At 36.4% G+C, this 10,491-nt stretch overlaps 1 pseudogene; it reads right to left on the bottom strand.

The window, feature by feature from the left end:
* Nucleotides 1–315: 315 nt before the first annotated feature.
* Nucleotides 316–10,491, bottom strand: part of LOC132014500 (activator of 90 kDa heat shock protein ATPase homolog 1-like) — a 39,389-nt pseudogene continuing 29,213 nt past the window's right edge.

Genomic DNA, 10,491 nt, shown 5'->3' with positions numbered 1-10,491 from the left:
TCCTAAAATGTGAGAGATATATGACTTAATAACATGAAATAATAACAATATTAAATAAAGTTAGTCCATACATTTTTTTTACCATACATTTTTACCATACGTTTTACTATACATTTTTTTTTTTTACCTGGCCATAGAGGGCATGAACTTTTTTTTTTTTTAATTACGTTTATTTTGTGTATGTACACATAAAAGAGAAATCGCCCTCTATCCCACCCAGCAGAAAACATGCATAAACCCCAGCTATATGTGGAGGGAAGGGGCCCCAACCCCAAGTTAGTGGTTGGGATGGTGCAATCCTGGGAGTCCCACGCGCTAGCTAGGAGAGGGCTGGGCTGAGGGGGTGAAGAGCCTAAAACAAGCTGTGCCATAGCTGAAGGTCTCTTTGATGCCCTTGAAGTAGTACCGCTGCCTGCCCTGCCGCGTCTCCTCCTCCCTCAGGGGCTGGCATGCCTCTGCCTTCCATGCACGGCTTAGTGTCTCCGTTCTTGTCCAGGAAGGTCAAGGTGATGGTGGCAAAGTTCCCTTCTGGCCAAGATTTAAACTCCATTTCATCACAATCAGTTTCTCAGGGACCAGATCAGTGAACTCCCCAGAGACATTGCCATCTACCAGGTGAAATTTCCCACCTTTGTCTGCTTCCAGCATTGCAGGAGCATGGGTAAAGGCCTCAACCAGCTCTTGGGTGGTGAAGACTCTATAGAGCTCCTCTGGTGAGGTCAGGAAGGTTTCTCTAAGGACATGACAAAGGACTGTGGAACATGAAACAAACGTGGATCAAAGGCATATAGAGATTTCATTCACATACAATTTTCCTTCTTAGATAATCTTTCAAACAAAGCATAAGATGGCCAACATTAAAGATAGTTATTTACTGAAATTAAAAGTAAATAGCTGTATATTATCTCAATAAGTGTTTTTACTTTAGATTGATAAGAACTTGTGCATATGACCTCTCTTAAAGCTAGATAATCAATTGTAGTTGGGTCCAAGTAGGTGGGTGTTATTTCTTTACTAACTTGTTTAGGTGTATCAGGTAATGTTAGAAAAATACTTCAGTCCTTATTTGAAAGGTAGTGTTTCTCACTGCATCTATCTAAGTGGGAATAAAATTGGTAGAAAACATCATAGATATGATAATATCAATTATCATATGTAGAGTCTTATTCATTCCATAACTCCTTTAATCTTTGTGACAGCCCTGTAACAATGCACTTTTATTTTCATTCATGAGTTAGGAAACTGAGACACTGAAAGCTTGTGTAGCTTGCCCAGGTAAGTGAGTGAGTCAGAATTTACAACCAGGCAGCCTGGCCATAGAGGGCATGAACTCACCTTTTGCACTCTACATTCCAGAAGGTTCAGTTCCCTTAGACCTCATAAAACAAGAGGTAATTAGCCTGAGCATAGAGGTAGCAAGGCTTCCAAGTGGGATTTCAGTATAAGGGCAATCAAAGACAAATTTTGTGGCTTTTTTTTTTTTTTTAAAGATTTTATTTATTTATTTGAGAGAGAGAGAGAGAGAGAGTGAGAGAGAACATGAGAGGGGAGAAGGTCAGAGAGAGGAGCAGACTCCCCATGGAGCTGGGAGCCTGATGCAGGACTTGATCCTGGAACTCTGGGATCATCACTTGAGCCGAAGGCAGTCGCCCAACCAACTGAACCACCCAGGTCCCCCAACAAATGTTGTTGTTTTAATCCGAATTATTGGAGACTTTTAAAAGTTTATGTATCTTTATTTGGGCTGATAAAAATGTTAATTTGTTCAATTGGTTAAAGGATTTACATGTGAGGATATATTATTTAGGTATACATAGTTAGCTTAACCTTTTTCTTAAGGCCCTGTCCAAAGGCTTTTCCATGACAAGCCATGGTCAATCTGTACTTAAATACCTGAGAACATATAGAAATATAAGTGCAAGAAAAGTAAGGAGAGTCTTGAGGGAAAAACAGAAGTATAAATTTAAGTTACCTTCCTAAAGAAACCCACAGATTAGGTCATCTCACATTACACAAATTTTTCAGAAAGTGTGGTATATACAATGGAATATTACTCAGCCATCAGAAAGGATGATGAATACCCACAATTTGCATTGACATGGATGGAACTGGAAGGGATTATGCTCAGTGAAGTAAGTCAAGCAGAGAAAGACACTTATCATATGTGGTATATAAGGAATAGCACGGAGGACCACAGGGGAAAGGAAGGAAAGCTAGGGAAAGAAATCAGAGGGGAAAAAGAACCATAAGAGAATATGGACTCCAGGAAACAAACTGAGGATTTCAGAGGGGAGAGGGGTAGGAAGAAGGAGTAGCATGGTGATGGGTTTTAAGGAGGGCACATGTTACAATGAGCACTGGGTGGTATACACAAACAATGAATCACGGAACACTACATCAAAAACTAATGATGTACTGTATGGTGACTAACATAACATGATAATAATAACAGTAATAGTAATAATAATAATAATAAATAATAATAAATAAAAAGCAAATGTGGTGTAAGGTAGAAAGAAAAATTTGGAGTCAGGCAGACCAGAATGTGTACTTGTTTGTGCTGTGACTTGGGCAAGTTAACTGACTTCTCTGAGCCGTAGTTTCATAACTATAAAGTGCAACTAAAACTGCCTATGCAGGTTGCTGTACAGATTAAGTGACATAACATGAAAATCCACCTTGAACCATGGTGGTAGCTGCTTTAAAGCCACAAATATCCCTGCTTGAGCAAGATCACTGTAATGGTAACTAGGAAAAATGAGTTTGTCACCGATCCTCTGAAGTCAGCCAACTATGTATCTGCTGAGAATGAAAAGTTCTGTCTAGACGCTCATTCATGAGTTGCAGAATAGGATGCCCTCTGTGGTCAAACTGCCTGAGTTTGAATCCTGCATCTGTCACTTACCAGGGGGTTGCTTACTAGGCAATCTGCTTCATGTACTTATGTCTTAGTTTACTCATTAATACAGTGTATACCATAGTACTCTCCTCATTGGTTGTTATGAGAATGAAGTCTTAGGGCAGGGACTTACACATGATTAGCAGTAGAGAAGTGTTTGTTCAATACAGATCATTACAATATATTTCTGACTTAAACTCTAATAATGGATTAGACTGGATGGTTTTTTAGTCACATACATTTCTGATATTCTTTGATTTGTGATTCAAATAGACAGTTGTTCCACATCTTATAGAGGCAATCAGAGGTATAAGCTTTTGGATATTTGGTAAATACTATTTTAAAAGCCTGATTAATTCAGCTTCACGATTTGGTCTGAAGCTACCTTTTTTATCGGCCCACAATATCTGTATTTTTTTTATTGAAATCATTGTGTTTTTTGTGTATTTAAAGTTAAATAAGGCAAGTAAATTTTGAATTAATTATCTATCCCCCAAGATGTTTGATTTCATATATCCCCCTTATAAGAATTTGAGTTCATGCGGGAAGAAAAAAAGAAGCCTGAGCAAAAGTGTAGTCACCTTGATACCAAGGATTGTGATTATTAACAGCAAAATAACAGGTTATCCTTATAGAAACAGACGATCAGACTCGATCAGACTCTGAGTCAGCAATTTCCTCCAGTATTTTTAAGAGTCCTGTCCTATTAATCTGCAGTCTGTTGCCAACCACTCAGATTGCTCCCCAAATATTAACTCCATTCTCCATACTGGATTCAAAGTGTTCCAGACTTATTTCTGATCCCAGTGTATGATTAGATGCTGACTGAGTGTCTGAGACAAGTGATGAGACACCTTGTCAAGGTTATAGTCAGTAGCTCAGACACTCCATCTCATACAATTTAGAGTTGGAAGGTGGTAACTGCATTTATTTCTGTTAAGTGAGCTTTGGAGATAAATGGCAGGCTTCATTTTCCAGCTTAACACTTTTGTGCGGGTGAATAATGGATAGCTAAAAGCAATGACGATATCTTAACAAAAAAAGAATGGGAACTGGGATTTAGTTTCCTCCATCTGTCTAAAATAATATCTCCTATCTCTGAGGTATTATTGTCATCTCAATGGTACCCCCATTCATTAGACTTATTTTTGGAAAAACCTAAACATTTGAGAATCAACAGAGGGATTATTAAGTATGGTTTCTGCAGAGTGCAGACCGTGCCATAAAAATTCATATGTTTCATCAGAAGGTTACATCCAACTCAAAAGTAAAGTTTGAAACTGAATTTTAAAGAATATGGTTATGAAGGAAAGCTTAAAAGGAATGTTTTCCAGGTGAAACTAGAAGTTGGAGTTCCCAAAAATATAATGTGATGGAAATATAGTTCAGCTTCAGAAAACATAGACCGTGTCTGGTTTCTGTGTAGGAAGCCAGAAGCAAGCATCGCGGAAAGCACTTCAGATAGATTTGCCATCAAGAGAGGGGAAGGCTTTCTCTAGTTTCCTACAAAATGTCAGATATTGACTTTCAAAACTGTGATAGAGAGAAATATAAAATCTTTAATCCCTGCCTGCTCCTCAGTGGTGCTTCTGTTGATTTGTGCTGAAGGGAAGGGCATTGGCGGGGGGAGTGAAATGTGACTCACCCATAGACTTAGAGCGCAACAAAATACGAGTTTTTAAACTACTTGCTCTCCTTGGCCATTCCTGCTTCTTGGTTTAGCTATTAATCTAATTACCCCAGTCAGGCTAAAATCCCTAGCTGCTAAAGTTTGTTAGAAGCCACAGCAAGGGAAAGGTTAGTGGTACCCATCCCTTGATTGCTGAATGCCTGGGGTCCTTTTCTATGGCAGATGATGCATTGTCCCTGTGCCTGCATTGCCATAATCCCACCGTTCTCCAAGCCAGTATATAATTTTACAATCCTTCTCATGATTAGCATATTCCAATAAAGTTCAAATTTGTATAGCCTCAAAGCCATTAACATTTTGTAGCACATTCTGGGTGGCACATTGCTCATTCAGAAAAATGTCTGTAGAGGAACACTCTTCTGATATATTACACTCCTTGGTTCATCATTTAAAACTTGAGACATCCACCAGCATATACATCTTATTTAAAGTGTCAAAAGAGGGCAAAAAAAATTGCACTGACTTAAAAAGCCTTGTTACTTAAACTTCAGGGATCACTGCATCCATTTTCCCTCATTACTGTTAACCATTTTTTCCCTATTTTTTTCCTCTATCCATTCACTTTTAAATGAGAGTCACAGGAGGGAGAGAGTGAGTAAACACCTTTTAAAGACCAGCATTTAAACCAAATTTTTTTTAGGAAAAAATAAAATTATTATTTGTCCAGGTTTAAACAAGTCACCGTAGAAATATCTATATTCTTAGGAGCATCTTCTTGGCAGTTAACATTTTTGTAAAATATTGTTATTCAGGTAGGTGAGGCTAAAAAACAATCGAATTTCTCACTTTTGTAGAGGGACTCAATAAAACTATTAAAGTCTGTAGGAGGATCTTGGAGTTTAAAAATTATAGCATTGATCATTTTTTGTCACTTCTTAGGAATCTATTATAGGATAAATCACTGAAGAACATGACTGCCATTTGGCTGAGTAGAAACTCAGTATCACTGTTTGCTTTTTATGCTCCTATGGGTGGTTGGGATAGAATGAATGATCATCTCCTAATTGTGATGGAGTGAGCTTTTTGAATGACTCTCCTTTTACTCAATTTAATAGTGTAATTGTCACCACCTGAGATTTATTCTTTCACTGGTTCTCAAACTCTGCTGGACTCTGATTCTCCAGAGAAGCTTTTTAACAAAAAAGTTGCCCAAAGTCCACACGTAGAAGAATCTGTTTGCAGGTGGTTGGGAAAGAGCATTGATTTCTGCAGTTTTATCCACTCCTTATGTGACTCTGAGACACTTAGTTTGGGAAACACTGAGTTCAAGTGATTCTTCAGTGGATTCTCTAAAAATACAGATGCCTCTAGGAGACAAGATATGATCATACACTTATGTCCTAGATTGAAGTTTTGTTTTGTTTTTCTAATTTGTTTCTGCCTCATAGGATGACCCTCCTTGAACAAGACCAGTGGTGTGTTGACAAAGTGGCTGAAGGAAGGGTGCGGGGTGGATTATGTGATTGGATAGAAAAAGCCTTAATTTGTAGCATTTGCTAATTTCTATGGTGTAAATTCTTTATCATGGCTGATAAAAGGTACTAATGGATTAACAACCATCTCATAAAGTTTCTCTTGTGAGTTAATGACATGAGGCTCCTGCATACCACTGAGACTGTAACTATTTTTAAGAAAGAAAGAAGGTAGTTTCTAAATATTTATATATGGCCCTGGGCCAGTAAGGTATGGCTGGGTGTGATGCTCTTGTAAGGACAGCCAGGGAAGGGTTATGGTCAAAAGCCAATAAACAAAAGCTGTAAGAAAGGAAATTCTGTTTAAAAGTTCAACAGGATTTTATTTGGGATGTAGTGTTTTGGACCTGGTATAAAAGCTGTATGAATGAGAAAAATTGAGGAAGGTGGCTGAGGTCAGGTCTTAGGTTAATGACAACATGTAGGCAGGTCAAACAAGAGGCATCAGAGAAAAGAGGAGATGAACCACTAACCAGAAACCTAATAGGTCCACACAAAATCAAGCAGTAGCTCATTCAAAATGTCAAAGCCAGATGAAGAAGGTAACATGTTTTAGACAGAGAGTGGCAAGTGGAGAGAAGACAATTTGTGGGTAAAGTTGAAGATGAAGCCAGGACAAGGATCAGGAGTGTTGGTACTAATTGCCTTGCTACATTTACGCAGCTTCAGGAGCAAAGAAGACCCTTAATACAGTAAAGATGTATGGTAATAAACACTACTGAAATACAGAGATTTAAAAGGGAACCTCAAATTATTCTAATTAGAGTGAAGACTTGCTAAACTATCTATGTGATGTCAAACTGTGCCATGTATGTTAACTTCTGACAGACACAGTGGGAAACTCATCATTACTAGTGTCCTCACTTAGAAGCCACATTCCAATTTAAGTTTTTCTTTTTCAAATACAACAATATCAAAAATGGCTACCAGCTTTCTGAAATGTTAGTAGCTTATGATTTCTCTGGCAATAGGCAGTGATCTTCAAATCATCTATTTCCCTTAGGCTCACAGTGGCAGACCCTTGGAGTATGCATGAGCTTTTGTCCTACCATATAAAAGTAACTTGTAGAACAGGAAGAATTATTACTTTAACTACTTACCAATGCACTCAAGATGGAAGAGTGATCTCTTTTATACCATGTAAAAGAATAGAATGATCAATCATTCAGTGTCATCTTAAGAGTACTATGGGGATTCCTGAAGATATTGGAAGGGCAACCAGTTTGTTTTCTCCAAAATAATTGTTTAATAATTATACACAAAAACTAATGTAATATGTTAAGACAAAGATAATATTTCAGGGAACAATTAGTCTCTATTATAATGACAAGTACCTTAGATAATGAATTATAAGGAAAAGGAAATAGAGTTGATTTATACCCACAGAAACAAATTCTGAATGAATAACCTTATTATAAATGTATATTCATTTTTCTTATTTGATTTTGTCCACATTATTTCTCACTCTGACACTCTTTTTGCAATATAATCAAGCATAAAGATTTAGAGAAAGATAGTTCTATTTCTTATTGGTTTGGCATGTAAGTTTCATCCCCAAACCAAACTGACTCATGAAAGCTGATAAAAAGAACTGATACCACAGACTGAAGATAAATATGCTATTTACAAGTGCTAACCTTGAGGGTCTCAGATCAGAAGTAAGTTAAACAAACAAACAAATAAACAAAAAACACCTAAAACTACCTGGAAGTATTAAGGCAGTTATTTTACTTCATGTATTTCGAGAACATAATTTCTTTTAAATGGCACTCCTCTACCCTGTAATTTGGACCCTACATAAGTTAAATAATATAGTTTAATTCATGGCTATTAAATTATTTAATTAATAATTAAGTATAAGTTTAATACATTTATATGTAGTCAAAGGGCGGAGTATAATGCTATCTTCAGTGCATAATTTAAGAATACTCAGAAACAGCATAGCACAAAAGTGACTTTATTTTTCTGAGCATTGATAATTAATAATAAAATAATAGTATGAAATGTAAAAACTGTGATCTAAGAAAAAAAAGAATATAATTATACCTATCCTGAAAATAGGTATATCTATGCTTTTTGGTAACTGGAAAAAATAGAAATATTTTTGATTTTATGATTATTTCTCATTTATAGTGAAATGAGAAAACAAACCAATTAATTTTATGATTATTTCTCATTTCTAACAAAATGAGAAAACAAACTCCATTTTCAGGAAATAAAATATTTTCTCCTTGGACTCGATACTAATTTGTACAGAGATACTAAGTAATGTCACACTTCACAAGGTCCTCAATAATTTATTGCAAATGGAGTATATACTTACCATGCTGATTTCACCTAAGATGCATCATATGTAATTCATGAAGTGGCTTTGAATTTCTTCAGTAGCTCTTTGAAACTGCAGAGGTCAAATTTCCCTGTAAGTATCAAAATTTTGTTAGAAAATAATCTTCCAGTTTCTTCATCCTTAAAAAGTTATCCAATCACCAAACAAAACAAAACAAAACAACAAAAACAAAAACAAAAACAAAAACAAAAAAACCCCTCTATTTGTAGGTGATCTTAGTATATGAGAACCCATGCATGGAAGAATGGCATCTTTTGATAATGTTGTATGGTAGGAATGATCAGACAGTTTTACCTTCCGTCCAGGTTATCCTATGAAAAATCTACCTACAATTCCAGAAAAACTATGAAAAAAATTCCAAAACCATTAGAAATGATGTTTAAACATACCAGGGAATTGGTATGTAAGTTAAAGGAAATAATGCTTCAATCATGCTATTTTACCATGAAAGCCTTAGATTAAATGTAGGTAAAAGACCTGTCTTTTATTGAAAATGTTATTTGTTTTTTCCCCAGAAATACATTAAAGAGATAACTTTTATATCCAGAATGGCATAATTGTCACTTAAATTAATTTTCTTAAGAACGGAATAAATAAAAGTACAAAGAGTGTGATAAATTTAGTTGTTTTATGAATAGTATTTGTTTGCAGTTGCATAGGATTTCTCTGGAAAATTACATAAAGAAAAAAAAAAAACTCTAGATAATGGTTCTACTGTTTCTGTAGTTTCTAAATACTACCTTTTAAAGTTATTGCTCAAATGTAGATATTTAAATATTTTATAGATAAAGACAGAATTCCCAACTGTAAAAGAGGAAGAATTTAAAATTTTCAGAAAATTTCAAACTTTGTTAGACACAAATCTCTGAATCTCTGAGAGACAAAAGATGAATTTCCATCAGTTTGGAAGCCATTTTGTAGAAATCTCTTTGGGTCTGTGCTGAACAGAAGAAATACTAAGGGGGCGCCGGGTCCTGGGATCAAGCTCTGTGTCAGGATCACTGCTCAGTGGGGAGTCTGCTTCTCCCTCTCTCTCTGCCCTTCCCGGACCCCTGCTCATGATTGTGTGTGTGCACGCTTGCGCTCTTGCTCTCTCTCTCTCTATATATATATATATTTATATATGTATAATAAATAAAATCTTTAGAAAAAAATTGTTATGGACTTACTTATGGACTGTTGACCTTATTGTGATGAACAATGGTCTTGGTTTTTCTGAGGGACCCAGTATGGGTCCTTTGAGTTTTCTGAAAGGGGTTCTGAAGCCTCTGAGAGAGAAGGATGAGGGAAAAAGAAAAGTGAGGAGATGTGGACATCTCCTTTTGCAGGTGCCATTGGCAGTCTGTCTTAGCTGCTGAAAAGTTATTTCTGGCAAAGACACAAAAGGCTTCGAGTGTTCTTGCTTGATTTTGCCCCAACCGACTCAAAACTATTGGGCTGAGTTCAGTGAAAATTAAAACAATAGTAAGAGTAAAGCATTTGACATTAAACAGTTGTCTTTTTTGAATATGAGCATTTGACTTCCAAAACCATATCAAACATTTCATCTCTTAACCAGTTTTGAGAGATACATCATTTAAAACATTGTGCTTTGCTGAGGATTGGGCACAGTAAAGTGCTTGCAAAGTTTAAGACTATAGACCTTATAATTTGGGTTAAATGCTAGGTGGAAATAGATGTTTGTTTTCAAAACTATGGTTATGTATTTAAAATCAGAGCATTGACTTTCCTCAGGTCTTGCTTTTTCAGTTTTACCTATTATAGAATCTTCTATCAGTAGAATTATGCATTACCAACTTTGGTTGAATGAGAAGTAAGAAACATGGAAAAGAAGATTTTAAAATTAACAATGTATCTCTATGCCTTTTCCTGAGGTTATACTTTTACTCTTTAAAGATTTTATTTATTAATTTATTTGACAGAGAGAGAGAGAGAGAGATCACAAGTAGGCAGAGAGGCAGGCAGAGAGAGAGGGGGAAGCAGGCTCCCTGCTGAGCAGAGAGCCCGACTCGGGGCTCGATCCCAGGACCCTGGGATCATGACCGGAGCTGAAGGCAGTGGCTTAACCCACTGAGCCACCCAG

Source organism: Mustela nigripes, chromosome 3 (genome assembly GCF_022355385.1).
Source record: "Mustela nigripes isolate SB6536 chromosome 3, MUSNIG.SB6536, whole genome shotgun sequence".
Lineage (NCBI taxonomy): Eukaryota > Metazoa > Chordata > Mammalia > Carnivora > Mustelidae > Mustela > Mustela nigripes.
This window is presented reverse-complemented; position numbering and strand designations above follow the sequence as displayed.